This window comes from Protopterus annectens, chromosome 1.part1 (assembly GCF_019279795.1).
Source record: "Protopterus annectens isolate FY-2018-M chromosome 1.part1, PAN1.0, whole genome shotgun sequence".
Taxonomy (NCBI): Eukaryota; Metazoa; Chordata; order Ceratodontiformes; family Protopteridae; genus Protopterus; species Protopterus annectens.
This window is the reverse complement of record NC_056726.1, coordinates 132825962-132843733: the sequence shown is the minus strand read 5'-3', so window position 1 is coordinate 132843733 and position 17772 is coordinate 132825962. Positions and strand designations below refer to the sequence as shown.

The window sequence follows — 17772 nt, the reverse complement described above, 5'->3', positions numbered from 1 at the left end:
TGCCTTGAGTTACTGTATGGCTTTATGATATTTTTGAGTGCTGGAGTATTTTCAGGGTGGTACAGAATTTTGTGTGCTACTATAAGATGATTGAACAGAAGTAGGCTAGGCTGTTCTAGCCACCCGACAAGACTGAGGTTTTGACAGTGATGTGTTCTATATATCGAGCCTATGGCAAATCTGGCAATATGGTTGTAACAGTGAGAGAGCTTACTAAGTTCAGTTTTGCTCAAATTGGAGAGTATGGGGAGGCATATAGAAGGGTAGAGAGTAGGTGTGAGCAGGAGATTGCAGTCCTAGCTAATGAAGTTAGAAAAGGTTTGCCTCTATATAATGAGCCAAGCTTCTTATTAATGGTTTTTATAGTTTTATTTATATGTAGATCAAATTTGAGATTATTGTCCACTGTTACTCCTAAAAGCTTAGTATGGTCAACTGGAGAGATAGAGGTACCATTGTTGGATGTTATAGGGAAGGAAAATGGGGTGGATCTACAGGTGGAGGTAAAGAGAAGCAATTTAGTTTTGTTGGGATTTAACAACAGATGGTCATTACTGAGCCAATTTTCAGCTGTGTTAAATGTGTTTTGTGTTAAGGTTTGCAGGTCTAAAGTAGAGGAGGCCGTACAGATTAGGGTAGAATCATCTGCATATTAAATGCAGGTTGCATCAGGGATGGCAGTATGAAGATTGCTAATGAAGACAGAAAAGAGTAGATGACCTAGAATAGAGCCCTGAGGAACACCAAGGGTGAGAGGTAGCAGGGTGGACAGTTCGCCCTGCCATAATACAGCCTGTTGTCTGCCATTCAGAGAGGATAGGAACCACTGAATAGCATGGTTATCTTGGGAGATGGATTTTAGGGACTGGATGAGTAATTTGTGGTTGACCACATCAAAGGCCTTCAACAGGTCTAGAAATAGGGCTGAAGATAGCCTGTTGCTGTTCCTATTTTGGAATATGGCATTTGTAAAAGAATGGAGGGCAGAAGTGGTGCTGTGATGTGGCCTAAAGCCATGCTGAGAGTTGGCAAGCAGACCGTTCTGAATGAGATAGCTGCTTATGAATGCACTTCTCCATTAATTTGGTTAGTGGTGAGAGAATGGCAATGGGTCTGTAGTTGGACAGTTCTGTTGTGGAGTGGGATAACACAGGATATTTTCCAGATTGAGGGTATAGTTCCATCAGTTAGTGTTTTATTGATTAGGATAGAGATGGGGAATGCTATGGTGTTGGCAGCTTTTTGTAGGCACTCTGCAGGAAGGAGGTCAGACGAAAGGATGGTTGGTTTTAGTTTTTTGATAAGGGATCGTATAAAAGTGGTAGAGACAGGTTGGAAGTTAAAGTTAAATTTATATATATATATATATATATATATATATATATATATATATAGGTTTACTATCATTATGTCAAAAATTTAAAAAAGTGTACTTATCAATGAAGTGTTTTGCTGAAAGTACACAATTCCGAACGTTCCTAAAGTCGAAAAACAGCTGTTAATGTCAAAAATATCACTCGCGACATTTTCGACACTTAACAGCAATCCCACCCTTCCCTTAACTCCCTAACTAACTAGCCTAAACTCACATTTATGCAGGGGGGCAAGCCCCCCTGCACCCCCCCACACCCCCCAACTTAATATTCCAACTCCGAGATCGCACTACAGTGAGGAAAGGGATGTATTTCCCTAACCGCACTGCACCGTGATCCCCTTACATGAGCGAACGTTATAATTGTGAATGCACAGTCCATTCGCAGTAATAACGTTCGCTCACATAACCTTCCGAAATATAAAGTATTCGAGCATATGTTGTTCGAATACTTCATAGCCGTGCAATTGCACGGCGAAATTATGATGGTAAGCTATATATATATATATATATATATATATATATATATATATATATATATATATATGCCCCCCACACCCTCCTTTATTTAATATTCTCACTCCAGGGTTGCACTGCAGTGGGGCAGGGGCTATATTCCATTTTTGACCAAGTGAGCTTTCAGTCAAGTGAGCTTTCAGTGAAGTGTAATGCCTGGTATCATTTTCGACTAAGTGTAATTCGACCAAATATATGGAATCCATATATATATATATATATATATATATATATATATATATATATATATATTTTTTTTTTTTTTTTTTTTGATGGAGGACAAAGCCCACACCCATTCTACAGTTGGGGGGCTGCATCCACACTCCCTCATAATAATATATTCCAGCTCCAAAGTCCCATTACCTTGTAGTAAACGATCAATATTTGGTTTTAGTCATAAACTGGTATTTCTCCTTTATTTTAAGCAAGCCCACAGCAATGCCTGACTGAGTGGGCATTATCAGGGAATTAACACATGCCCAGGGGTGTTCTGAGGCCCAACACCACAGGCATTGGCCCTTACCTCCCCTTGAAGGACAGTAATTCCTTGATAATGCCCACCCTGGAGGGCATTAATATGTTTAGAAAATGGGCTATCTGTTAAATTGGTTTGTATGCATTTTATTTTAATACCATATATATATATATATATATATATATTTTTTTTTTTTTTTCCCCTAAAATAGTTCTTCTGCCTAATGTTTCAGACTAGCTATACTATATTCAATTATTGTTGGAGGACATATTTCTGCATCCAAAATATAAGTTATATAAGTATTTAATGGACACACTCAAACACATTCAGAACCACAGACAGACTTGCAGAAACACAAACACACACACACTCACACACACATACACACACACACACACACACACACACACACACACACACACACATGTTCTCAGTAGTTACAGTAACTTGAGAATACACCACCAGTGTCACATTGTGATCAAATGAATGAAAAAAAGAGCAAAGAATGAAAAGCATTGCACCCCACCCCTATGCATCTTAACTGCCCCTGAATTGGCAGTATAGTCAATCAATAAACTATGAGTGGGTGTGGGTATATCAAGATTTGCCCATCCTTGGCGTGTTTGGATCACAAGGGTAAATTTTTATATACCCACACCCATGAGTGGGTTATTGCTGCGAAGGCTGCCAGCCTAGCTACATAGGATTTTGTAAATAATTCTATGTCACTGTAAATATTAATAGGATCAACAAGCTTGTGTAACAAATGTAAGAAAATTATTATATGTTCTGAACTTCGAAAATGTAACCACAGTGCACCCTCCTGGAAGAAAGCTGATAAGTTAAGCATTTTAGGAGTGTTTGATCTCAAGCTCAGAGAAAGGATGTCTGGACTAAGGAATTATTTTTATTGTCATAGGACAAGAGTTAATTACTAGATTTTACATGTAAAATGTCTTTTATTGCTGTGTCTTCCTGCAGGTGCAGATTACAAAAATAAATGTAAATTTTAAGTTCTGTGAGCCTGGGAAACTAAATCAGAACTGTTAAGAATGATGTAATCTGAAATGACTTAGCAGTATGGTGTTATCAATTTAAGGACAAAAAGAAAGATTGGGCATTTTGGATTTTGTCTGAACCTGTTAACAGCTCACCAGCACTCTGGCTTGTAAGTAAAGTTATTTAGAACTGTGATTTCTCTTAGAGTTGGATAGGAATTTAGCCAGATTAGACTAGCTGCTTACTATATTTATGTCAGTCTATCCTACAGCATTATTTTAAAGTTTCCTGTGATTTCTGAACTCTATGTCATTGTGTTGAAGTACAATTTATTGTCTTGTGTTTTTATTTATTATTAAATATTTTAAACCTTTCAAGTGTAGCTGTTTTGTGTAGAGATAATGTAAGCTCTTAGAGTACATTGCATGTATTTGGTGATACTGTCCAAGCCACTCCAATAGTCTTGCTGTTTAGTCACACTTACTGTGAGGATAACAGTAATATTACACAGTGAAATTGGTCACCCTTTGAGAAGGGTCTTATAGTAGCTGATGAGAGTAGTTGGTGGCATTGATTACTACCTTATAGCCTGGCAGAAGGGGGCATAGCTGGAGAATCTGTGCCAGCCTTCCTCAGGAGTGTCTGTGTGTTTGTATAAAAACCAAATCTCAATGTGTGTGTATGTCAGCTACTTGGGCAGGGACACGAAGCACTGGTGGGACAGACAGGGTACTAGAAATTTTGGCTTGACTACTTGGCTGAGATCTGAACCCTATACTTGTACCAGTGGGGAGTGTTATAGGGGATATGGAGAGAAAGGGAGAAACCAGCCCCAGACTGACTGTGATCTCTGTGTGCTCTTAAAGGAAAGTGTATTTTATTGTGTGTGTACTTGTTATCCTCCCAATGTGCACATCCCTCACTGGTACTAGTGGTGAGGATTGAGGCTCCTTGATTACTGGGCAGTGCACAGACTTCACATATTAATTGGTGGCAGTGGTGGGATAGCCACGTCAAATATTAATAGTTTGATTGTGGTGAGATAGCCATATCACATACTAATTGGCTTGTAGTGGTGTGGATAATGAATTCCTGTAGCTTGTGTACAGTGATCACTGAAGGTGTTTTTGTACTCTAAATCAGCCATGCAGTGAATATTCAGAGTTCAGATCACAATTGTTTTATTTCTTTTGTTAGCATAGTTAGTCAGGTAGAGCAGGCAAGCATGTCAGCCGAAGAGTATGGTAAGCTGACAAGGAGCCAGTTGGCTGAGATGTGCCAGGCTAAAGAACTGGTGCATAGAAACCTGACTAAAGCAGACATGATTGCAGCTTTGGTCATAGCTGTATCAGAGAATAGCAACCAGGAAGATGATCAGACTGGCCGCAGAGATGTACAACACTCAGAGAATGGACAGCTCAACCTTTCTGTAGAGGACTTAAAAATCTACCTGGAGCTAAAGAGACTTGCATTGGAGGCCAGGCATTTGGAAACAGAGGCAACAGAGAGACTGAGACATCTACAGGCTGAGGAGAATGAGAAACTGCTACACTTGGAAGCTGAGGAGAAGGAGAGGCAGAGGCAGTACGAAAAGGAGATGTTGACTCTTTGTCAGAGTCATGCAGGTAATGGAGAAGGAAGTAACTGGACCTCAGAACCATAAAAGGTCAGTAAATGTCTTCTGCAGTTTACAGAGGGGGATCATTTTGATAGTTTCATTCATATGTTTGAGAGGGTATATAAACAGTATGATGTTGACCAAAGGCTCTGCATATGGGTCCTGACCCCCTTACTCCATGGTAAAGCTGTAACTGCATTGTCCAAGATATCGGATCGTGAATTTTTTGATTATACTGCTGTTGAGAATTGCTTGCTAGAATTTCTTAAGCTAACACCTGAATCTTATAGGAAAAAGTTTTATGAGCATAAACGCAAGGCAGATGAAAGTGTGTGTGAATATGGTGCTGAACTAAGCACTTATTTTTATATGTGGGTGAGTGGATTTCTGGTCACCACTTTTGAAGGGCTGGCAGACCTTTTGGTGAGGGAACAAACCCTTAACACTTTGCCTGAGAACATGAGGATCTGGTTATAAACTTTCAAGACCGGAAAAACAAACTAGCGAAAACCACCGCTAATTCAAAAGCCAAGAACTCGACTCAGGCCAGTCCAAAACGTAAAAAACATGAAAAACAACAAATTTTATTAAGCCACTATAAAAAGCTTTTCGTTAGTACCTTGCACTAACTTCTTCAGACAATCAAAACATTTACACCATTACAAGTGAGTTTAAATACCAGCATTGAAACACTTAACCATGCCCCTAGCTCTCCCTTTAGCTCCTTAAAGTACAGATCACAGCTAACTAAGGTGCATTTGCAATTCTCCATTAACATAATAAAAAATTCATACACCGAGACTGTAATAATAGCAGGCTTTGAAACTGAAAGAAAAATGCCCAATATTTTGATTATTAAACTGTACAAAGTAGATAAATGTGTAAAATATATAAAATAACATAAAAATAATGGTGTTCAACCTACAGAATAAATACTAATAATGGAAGCGCGACGCTTCCTAATCAAAGATTACCTATGCATACATGTGCCAGTGGGGAGTGTTATTGGGGATCTGGAGAGAAAGGGAGAACCAGCCCCAGCCTGACTGTGATCTCTGTGTGCTCTTAAGGGAAATTGTACTTTACTGTGTGTGTACATGTTATCCTCCCAATTTGCACATCCCCTCACTGGTGCTAGTGGTGAGGATTCAGGCTCCTTGATTACTGGGCCGGTGCATGGGCATCACAATTGCTGTTATGCAATGACAATTTAAGAAAGCGCTTGCTTACCTTTCTTAAATAATGTCTTTGTATAACAGTGCTGTAGTATTCTTCCTTGACAGTCTGCCTTTTCTAATGTACAGTGCATGCATGTGGGACTTATGTTTCCATGCTTGCACAGTACATAAGTTCAGTGCAGGAAAAGCATGGAAGAAGAGAGAATCTCCATTGTTGTTTTTTTTCTCTCTCTTTGACCAAGATTTTACAAAAGACAGCCTAAATAAAAGGAAATCAGGTACATTTTTCATTATTTGTTTTTGCAGAACATACCTGAATTTTCTTGTATTTTGCTGTCCTGTGAGTATATGCCAAAAAAAAGGTCTGGTTGCTCCATGGTACTTCAATAGCCAAACTTTTTTATATTGATATATGCTCAATTTACAATGGCCACACTGGATGAGCGTCCAATCAGCATGTACATTTTGAATTAGAATGACCCATCATTACATAATTCTTCTTTGTCCCTCACAGAATGCTTGATTTGCTGATAAATCACTGAAGATTAAAGTCAATCAATGATACCACACATAAGAGTTTTATACTGCTTATTGCTTATGGAATGTGTGTTGGATTGCCTGTTGTGCTCTCTCTCTCTCTCTCTCTCACTCACATACTTTGTCTTTCTTGCACAGACACACACACACACACACACACACACACACACACACATGCTTGTTCTTTTTTAAATTTCACGCTAAACAACAAAGCGGCATTTAGTGAATGTAAAAATGGCGACCATTTATTTTTGTTTTTTTTGTCCATGTTTCATGCCACCTTAATATGCTGCTGCAAAGTGGTAGACTTGCTGTTACCAGGCTTTACCTGCTAGCAGGAAACTACAGAAGCAGGGTGGTATAAGAACTGGAAAGGGTTACCACATGTGGAAAATGGCCATTGTTTAGGCTTCCCTGTCACGGGAAGTCTTTCTGAATCCTAGGGATTGTGTAGCATAAATTAAAGTTTGAAATTCTAAAATAGTTAAAAGCTGAAAGGAATGAATCATCACTATATATGCACAGAAACCATATATTCACAAAACAGGTAGATTCATTCAGAAAATATAATACCAAGGTCACAGGAAAAAAGTTACTTTCATTGTTCCTAGAACTCAGCTATATAGTGTAACAGAAGATCAAAAGGCAGATGGTAGACAAACTCACTGAAATAGTACTTTTGGGTATCAGTAATGATGTTGTGTTATTTGTTCCCACAGTGCCTAAAAACAGAATACATGTTGTGAGACCAATGCGAATGAATGACCATTTCATTAAGAACCTATTTCTGGAGAATTGCAGAAAAAATGACTGTAAACAAAATGTTGCAAGTGTTATGTGAGGGCAAGCCTTCCATACTCTTCATGCACAGGGGGTCTTACCTCTTGTGCTTCTTTAGTTAGCATAATGCCTTAACATTGCAAATACGTCTTAAAACACCCTACTCTACAAACTCAAGTAAGCTAAACTAAAATTACTAGCAGCTGTCCATGGTGCTAGGCTGATAAACATTGTAAATACCCCTTAAAACACCCTACTTTACAAACTCAAATAAGCTAAACTAAAATCACTAGCAACTGTCCATGGTGCTAGGCTGATAAACATAGCATATTAGAATTATTCAGAATTAGTTCCCAGACTAAGAATATTCAGTGACCTGAAGCCTGTGCAGATTTAACAGCTAGGCTGATTCTAAAAACTTTGCGGTGTATTGGATAAAATTTATGGCTGAGACACACTCAAGTGGCATTTACCTATTGCTGACATGGGCCTTCCTAAACTATTAAACAGAAAAAAAATCTCTCCTAAGCTCCAAAATGAAGCAGTAGGCAGAGAGCAGACTGCCAGCATATGCCTACTGCTATGCAGTCAAAGGCATTCTAGTATTGTTAATGGCAAAGTAAAGGTGCAAATAGTGTAGTGACTATCAGCATGGTACTAAATACGCCATCTCATGCTATAGCCTTGCTCAGTGGTTTAAAGCTATATGGCTTCTGAGAGAAATGTAGGTCATGGGTAAAATAATAATGTGCATGAGGTGGAACATTTTACATCAGTCTGTGTAGGCCAACCTTCAACTAGGGAATGGCTTAATGACATAATCAAGAAGGAGAAATGGCGTGGGGCAGTTTGGCAAGATGCTGGTGGCCCTGCATCCTGTCCATCGTCAATGACCAATTAGAAGGAAAATATAATTTCCATATAGACTGCTGTTGCTGCACACAATTAGCCAGCATGACTTTGGTAAGTAGTGGGTAGGATGTAGATCAGCATATTGATGTAGGGTTTGCCAAAATCACATCAGATCAATTTTATTTTCCAGTTGAATGTGCAATGGTCAGTGGAACTGACTTGCATTTGGGTTACCTGGCCTGATTTCAGCTGGTCTGATTCTTCCATTGCTGTGAAGATTGCTGTCCACCTATAACAAATAGTCACACAAAAGCAAAATGCAGCTTGTAACAGGGTGAATTGTTTGAAAAAGTCTTCTCCTAGATGAACTATCTGATATCAAATAAGTGAGAGGTCTACCACATTGCTCTTTAAAACAGATAACCTAACCTCTGTTGAAAGCAACTTTTAAGCCACAGCACTTGACAAACTGGATGCTTGTCTGAAATTAATTATGTGTGAGGGTAAAACAAATAAAAGCCATTCCTATGTTCAGAATACTTAGCATACACATTCCTAGAGACTTGTAATGAAGTGACTTAATGTGTAATGAAGATGAATGAAGTTACTCAATAGTTTCTTCTCAGATGGACAAATAGCTCACCAACTAGAGATTCTCCTCATAAAGGATTTTAAAAGGAATAGAACAAAGAGAAAACACTTTTTTGTGCAATTAATATTTTTTGTCCTGGCAAATGATCAAAAAATGTTATCAATCTTAGATGCCCTTCATTTACTGAGTCTACTAGAACATCTTGAAGCTAACTTTACTGAAGCATCCATCATCAGCAACAGTTAAATGAAGTAACACTGCATCAAATACTGCACTTTCTAAAATCAATCAGAAGTGACAACATCCCAGGCTGCGTTCTACATGAACTACAGAATGAATTGGCACCCCACCCAAGCACCATGTTCAATCATAGCCTCACCTCAGGCTTTGTGCCCACTGAATGGCACACAGCAACAGTTATCCCACTCCACAAAGGGGGAGCCACCACGGTCCCCAGGAATTACCGCCCCATTAGCCTAACTAGTCTGGTCCGCAAGGCCATGCAACGTATCATCATGGAACTTATAAACAAAGACATTGGTAATCTCCAAGCTCTGTACCCCACCCAGTTTGGGTTTGTAAACGGCAGATCATGTCTCCTAAACTTGACTGACTTCTTTGAAGCAGTCACCAAAGCCGTAGATGAGGGTAAGGTGATTCACACAGCCTGTCTAGATCTCACCAAGGCTTTTGACACCATCCCCCACTCTGGAATTATAGATAAACTCACTAAACTAGGTATAAATCCCTACTTCACAAGATGGGTTGCCAACTGGCTCACTGACAGAACCCACACTGTGAAAGTAGCAGACTCCAAATCTGACTTCAGACCAGTGACAAGGAGAGTACCACAGGGTTCACTCCTGTGTCCTCTCCTGTTTGGCATCAATTTTCTGAAGTACAAGCTAACACAGAAGGTCTTTGGCTAATGAAGTTTGCAGATGACTGCAAACTAGGAGCCATAATTGAAACTCCTAATGATGTGGACATCCTACAAAAGGGCATCACTGAGTCAGATGCCTGGTGTCAAAGCCATGGCCTCAAGCTCAATGCCAAAAAGTGCACTGTCATCCCCTTCGGTAAATACTTTGTACCCATGAGCTACCACATAGGTGGTAGTCTACTTAACATCAAAAGTGTGATAAGAGACCTTGGGACACAGGTGGACAGTAGTCTCTCCTTTGATAATCACATCACCACAGTAGTCAGGAAATGCTTCTACATGGCCCACCTCATCACAAAAAGTTTCTCATCCAGGAAAAAAGAGGTCATTGTTCCCCTCTACTCGTCACTCATTAGAACCACTATAGAGTACAATGCCCCTTTTGGTATGTACCTCACAAGACATCTACAACAACTAGAAAAGCCACAGAAATGCCTCACAAAGAGGATTACTGGCCTCAAACAGATGCCCTATGCAGACCATCTAAAAAAACTCCAGCTTTACTCCGTCGCATATCACCTACTCAGAGGTGATCTCTGCCTAACATACAAAGCTATGTCAAACCCAAACCTGTTGGACATGCTCCACTTAAAGAAATCCCAATCCCTCTGAGCTACACGCTCTAGGGACCTAAACCTTGTCACCACAATAAACAGAACATGCTAGAGGGATAGATTCCTGTCCCAGTGACTTCCCATACTCTGGAACAAACTACCTATCTATATCAAACAAAGCTCCTCATTAGCACTCTTCAAGAAAAATCTTGATGACTGAATGGAATATAAGAAATTCACCCCAGGGATCACCTCTGTGGCTCTGTTTGACAGGTGCACAGGAAAATAATTTTCTTGGGTGGCGAAAGCCAGGGTACCTTTTTGGATAGGTTTGTATAGGCCCTAGAGCCGATAGCCTAGTACCTACCTATGAACCTATGAACCTATGAATGAAAATATGTTCAATGATAGTTGAAAACCTAAACACAGTTAAAAAGCACCCCCACCCCCCATTGTCTCACTATAGCCCAGACTTGTTTCTAACATTACCAAGGTCAAAAACCTTGAAAATGATGGAATACTTGTAATTTACTGTTCCCCAAGGTTTTACAGTTTCAGTGTTGTTACATATAAGTACATGTAATGTGGGGTGTTGCTTGACTCTCAAAAAAATTGCTCACCTGCTGTACCATACTAATAAACTACTTAGCCATTATTTAGAAAATTCAACATTCACTGAAAGTACTTTTGAGGTGTCATTGTTGTGACCATCAGTGATTGTTAAACTGAGTGCCCTGAATGGATTTGTCAGCAGTTTCACTGGAACATCTGACCCTCTTTGTCATATGGTATTACTGAAGTTCCTATAGTGCTTCCAAAGAGTGTCAGGAAGGACTGCTGATCATTTCAGATGCTTCCTTGGGGTTTCTAAACATCAGATATTGTGTTCTTACCCTTCAGTCCTTCTCCTTTTCCCTGTGTGATACTGTAGGGATTCATGATATCTCTATTACTTAAGGAGCAGATTCTGCTGCTAGATGACTTCTTTAGATGGCGAGCTCTGAATTTTCACTGGTCAGCGGATGACACTCATTTCTCCATTTTTGCCCCTGGCAAAGAAACACACTACTCATAGTGATGGGCAAATATCTATGTGAATAGAGTAACTGAGTAGGGTTGGATGAAGCTATACCCAGAAAGAAATGTCATACCAGTTATAGAGGTTCATTTTTTTTAGTTTTTTTATTTTTAAGAGGAAGATTTGTTATCTAGAATGAATACATTTAGAACTTTGCCTCTGTGGAACTCAACTGATTATCCCAGACTAGGAATCCAAAATGTTTCAATAGGATATTCACCTGAAGTTAATAAATGCCAGGTCTCTGGTGATGCCTGAATGTTCTTAGGTTCATAGGTTCATAGGTGTGTACAAGGCTAATGGCCATGAAGCCTTTACAAGCCTAGCCCATAGGATTACCCTGGCATCAAGCCACCCAACCTTAGTTCCCAGTGCCTCTGTCGTCTAGAGTCACTGGAGTGATCCCTGGAGTGAATTTTCTATTTCCCATCCACTCATCAAGATTTCTCTTGAAGAGGGCCAGTGAGGCACTCTGTTTGACATGTATGGGAAGTTTATTCCATAGCATGGGAAGTCTCTAGGTTATGAACTTGTCCCTCCAGCATGTTCTGTTGGTTGTGATAATGAGGTACAGGTCTCTGCAGCATGTGGTGCGGATGGAATGGAATTTCTTTAGATGTAGCATTTCTAACATAGCTGGGTCAGATATGGCTTTGTAAGTCAAGCAGACATTGTCTCTAAGTAGGTGATATGAGACAGAGAATAGCTGGAGATTTTTGAGAGTGTCCATATAGGACAAGTATTTAAGGCCTAGGATCCTCTTTGTGAGGTACTTTTCTGGCCTTGCCAGTTGTTGCAGGTGTCTAGTGATGTATATGCCAAATGAGGCATTGTACTCAATGATTGGCCTAATGAGGGAAGAGTAGAGGGAGACAATGACCTCTTTCTTCCTGGATGCAAAACTCTTAGTAATGAGGTGTGCCACATAGAAGGACTTTCTGACCACAGTGGTAATATGGTGGTCAAAAGAGAGGCTGCTGTCATACCTCTCAATCTGGAAACATCAAAAATCTGGACAAAGGCCCATGAAAAAGAGGTACAAATCTGTACACTGATTAACATAAAACGTGCATACATAATTATGTAAACCCACCCCCTCTGATAGAATTGTGGGATACCAGCTTTCAAACACAAACTAAAGAACAGACAACCAAAACTGATCTTGTAGCTCTGACTGCAGACTTATTAAGGAGATGGTATACCAGCTTGGATCACAAGGGGTGTGAATAAGCACAGAATTAATAGTCTTTAGCCCAGATGAATAAAAACATGAACTTATTCACAATAATACTATTTTTCAGCATAAAATTAAGATAAAACCATGAAATTCTGTATAGCAATTCTAATTTTTTTTTGTATAACATTAGGACTGTTGCAAGATGCAAGGAAAGAAAAGAGAACATCTATAGTATTTGTAAGGTTTAAGTATATAGGGTGTGCTGTTCCACTGTCACGTTTTATAGAGGCAGCAGCATCCATATAGTGAGCATGCCAACAACAGAACAGGTTTAGCGTTCAGGCAACTTGTGCTATGAAAAAGGAGCTGGAGCCTTGTTATGTCAGGGTAAATTGCATCCCCACCACACATTTTTCATGGAACGAGGAATATGGCCATCAACATCAGCCCAATATTTTAACATGTAATACAGCTATTTGAAAAATGCAGTAGTTTAAAAAGTCACAACACCAAGTTGAAAACTGAAAAAATAAAGGCATGCAGTGTTTCTGAGAAAGTTGTCCTCCATTTACTTTAGAGTAATGATGTGAGTATCTATCTCATGCCAGAATGTGATTTTTATGGTAAAAGAAGTGTAGTCTTCCAGATGCTTTGTATATTTCTGTACGATGCCTTTGGTATCTTCTATGCCAAAGCCATTTAGTTACCTTTCATCAAGGCCAACATCAGGATGAACAAATAAATCAAATGCCCCAAAGTCTCATCAAGATAGTGCATCCACATTAGGTGAAACCCATCCTGAAAAGTCTCTTTTAATTATTATTATTTTTTAAGACATTATGTGTAAAAAGTCATTCTCTACCTCTGACTATAATAGAATGGCCAAAACTTTTTGTTTTACTTAGTCTCTTCACTGTGATCATTATTCTGTTATCTATGCAGTTTCTCTGCAGCCAATAAGTCTCTCTGCAGTGGTGTTCAGCTAGGACAGTTTTACAGATTGTACAAAAAAGATGCATATTCTTGTGCACACACACACACACACACACACACACACACACACACACACACACACACACACACACACACACACACACACACACACCAGCCAATAAGTAAAAGAAGGCAGTTTCTCTGCAGACAGTAAGTAAAAGAAAGCCTCCAGCTGTCCATTAATGTAAAAAGAAAAGCACACAGAACCTGCAGTCGGCCGTTAAAGTAAAATGAAACACACAAATGTATGCATTCCTGCAGCCATTAAATAAGACAAGCTCAGCCGTTAAGTAAAGCTAGCTCAGCTCACATACCTTTTAAGCTTGATCCACACTAAGCCAGCATAATACAATGAATAAATCAGTGGCAGCATTAATACCTCAGTGGCTGTCCACAGTCCTGCTTGCTTGCAGCTACGTTCAACAGCACCTTCCCTTCCAAGCTTGTTCAAATTGCAGCTACGTTCAACAGAATGGCCTCATGGCTTCTGGAAATGCACGCACATTATGCTGCTGATTCCTTGAGCTCAGTTCTGACAGGCTGGCAGGAGCTGACGTCATCTTGCACGTGATGACATCGTCAGCTCAAAAAAATGGAAAAAAATTTTAAATAAAAATGCCAGGAAATTTGGAAATTAAGGAGTGCCACTCGGGAATCATGGCACCCCATTATTTGGACCTCAAAACCGGTAAAAAACGAGTAATTCGGTATGGTTGAGAGGTATGGTTGCTGTCAACCTGTGTTCCTATATCTCTTATAATGCCTTCTGTGTTCAGTGGACTACCATCAATGTGGTAATTCAAGGGAACCAGGTTTTTCCCAAGGGGGATGATGACACATTTTTTGGGCTTGAGCTTAAGGCCAATGGTTCTGACACCAGCCATTGGTCTCAGTGAGGCCTTTCTGTAGGATGTCAACATCACTTGGGAGTTAATAATAGCTCCCAACCTGCAATCAACTGCGAACTTTGTCAGCCAGAGTCCCTTTGTGTTGGCCTGGACTTCAGAGAAGAAGATATCAAACAGGAGAGGACCCAGGACTGAATCCTGTATGACAACACTCATGACTGGTCTGCAGTCTGACTTGGAGTCAGCTACTTTTACACTGTGGGTTCTATCTGTAAGCCAGTTTGCAACCCACCTAGTGATATATGGGTTGATGAGTAGCTCCTGAGTGGGGAATAGTATCAAAGGCCTTGGCCAGATCAAGGTAGGCTGTATGAACCACCTTGCCTTCATCCACAGCTCTGGTGACCAGCTCAAAGAAGTTGACCAAGTTCAGCAGGCATGCTCTACCCTTCACAAAACCAAACTGCATAGGATCCAGAGTTTGGAGATTCCCTATATCCTTGTTTATTAGGTCCATGATGATGCGTTCCATAGTTTTGCATATCAGACTCATCAGGCTAATGGGGAAATAGTTCCCAGGGTCTGTAATTGCTCCTCCTTTGTGGAGAGGGATGACTGTAGCAGTGCACCATTTGGTAGGGACAAAGCCTGAGGTGAGGCTGTGATTGAACAGGGCACACAGGTGAGGTGCCAGTTCATTCTGTAGTTCATGTAGAACACAGCTAGGGATATTGTCAAGTCCCATAGAAGCTGTATTATTGGCCTTAGACAGTGCTGTTTTAACCTGTGCAGCAGTAATACTGGATGCCTTGCAATCTACTGGTATTGTGATTGGTCCTTTGGGGGGGGTGGTAAAGTTGGCACTGAATCTGTCGGCCAGTATATTGGCAATATCTGTTGGCTTGGTATAGGAGGTACCATTGTGCAGTAGCTCAGAGCAAATCTGGGTATTTCTGTGGAGATTCTTTACATAACTATAAAAGGCCTTGTGGTTGTCTTTACTATCTGCTGCAATTCTGTTACTACAGTGGGTGATGACCTATTTTTTTCAACTTACAAAAATGTTGGTACTTAGTGACTACCTTGTCCTTCTGTTTCTCTAATGAGAAGATATTAATGGCATGTTGGTACATCCAAAACTGAAAAGAATAAACCTTCTCTGTATTTCATGAAGCTGAATTCTCTACATCACTAGGTATTATATATTCAGTCTGTTAAAGTTTTAAAAATGCTTCCAAGTCTTATTTCCTCAATTTTGCTTTCACTGGTTATTTTTAGTTTGTTGTTGGCCATATTATTTTTAAAGCATGTCATATGCTTTAACAATGTTGGTAAACACCGTAAATGTGACTAACGAACAAACCCTTTGATTTAATAAAACTTTTACAAAGAAATGGATTGATTTGATAAAGATGTGGTGTCCATTCAGCTTGTAGTTTGATTCATTAGCTGATAGGAGGAGGCTAACTCTACAAAAAGACCAGTCACTACCAGGGCCTTTCCTTTTTGGCATCTACTTTTCTGAATCAAGGCCAACATCAAGAGCCTCTGGCTGACCAAGTTTGCAGTTGATTGAAAATTAGGAACAGTCATCTAATTCTCAAAAGATACAACTACCCTCCAAAAAGTCCTAATACAGACCAATAAGTGATGTCAGAGCGACAGTCTAAAACGCAGTGTTAAGAAATGCATAATAGTATCATTCAGGAAGATGGCTATCCCCTGTAAACTATCACATTGATTATATACCCTTGGGAGTAGACCCAGTTGTCAGGGGTTTGGGAATGCATGTAGGCAGTAACCTGGCTTTAGACCACCATGTGTCCATGTCAGTAATGAAATCATTCCATATTACTCAACTTATAAGGCAACAATATGGCATCTAGGTCCAAGGATGTCATTGTTCCACTAAACTTAGCCCTCATCACAGCAGTCATTGAGTGCAATGCTCCCTTCAGCATGTACCTGACCAGGCGTATGCAACAACTAGACCATTCACAGAAGTTCCTCACAAAAAGAATCCAGGGCATGAACAATATTGTTATACATAGACAGCCTCAAAGCGCTATTCCTCTACTTGGTCTCCTACAGACTGCTGAGAGGCGATCTATGCCTGACTTACAAAGCATCCTCTGATCTCACTCTGATGGACCTGTTCCACACTCACAAACCAGATATCATCAGAATTAACCTATTTGGGGTCCTAAACCTCATCTGTAACATAAACAGGACATGTTGGAGGGACAGGCATGTTGTCTCAGAGACTACCCATTCTGTGGAATAGGCTTCCCATCTATGTGAATCAAAGTTCTTCCCTAACCCAATTCAAGTGTAAACTGGGCCAGTGGATGGGGAATCAGAAATATAAAGCTCTTCTGGTACCTATGTCTCTAGTAGTCAGATGCAGCCTGTAAATGCTTGACCACCCATGCCCAAGCCTACATACACCTCTTAAAATAACCTTAAGGTAACAAAACTTGTAAGATACATTTGGGAAGTATGGCTAGACTTAAAAAGGTCCCCTTGGATCATTAGCCTAGTAATCAAATAAGAACCTGACTGATTTTTTTTCCATCACATTGTTGCCCTGATGTTGATTTGGTACATTCATGTCACCATCCTGGGAACAGGAAACATTCCTAGGACTGTTTCTGTGCACTGGAACAAATTTGTCTAGTTTCTGGAGGACAAGCATTGAAATGTGTCACCTAGACCAGATGAAGAGAAATCTTCAGCATTTTAATTGTCTTAACAATAAGTTGTCTGAAATGGTCACACATCGCTACTGAAGAATTTAAACATTCTTGCACCATTGCTATATGGATAACCTTAAATTGGAAGGACTTTTAAGAACTGTCTGATAGGACTTTTGTAACCATGATTTGAAACAAGGAGGGGCAAGAAAGACTGGCAACATACATAAATAGGTTTGAAAACCTACTTCAAGACATTACTTGCAATAGTTAAATTAAAACAATCTTTGGTAAAATGACTAAGCTGTCAGAAGTCTAAGACCGCGAAATGTCTGCAGATGACAGATCAAAACACAGTAGAGAACTCTTCCAAAAAACAAGTGCAAGAATGGTCAGTGCTTCCCAAAATTAGCATTACATGGTCTAGATAACCTTGTCTTTACAGTGCTTATAGAGATTTCTGCAAGTATCTTTGAATTCTGATGTACCATCTGACTTAGATGTATACCAAATAGTGTAGACATGGAGTTAGAGGAATCTGCATACCATATGATAGAGCAAACACCT

At 39.8% G+C, this 17772-nt stretch overlaps 1 protein-coding gene across 6 annotated transcripts in view; it reads right to left on the bottom strand.

The window, feature by feature from the left end:
- PKIB (cAMP-dependent protein kinase inhibitor beta) overlaps positions 1-17772 on the bottom strand; it is a 1514333-nt gene that overhangs the window by 233887 nt on the left and 1262674 nt on the right. The gene's annotated exons all lie outside the window — the stretch shown is intronic.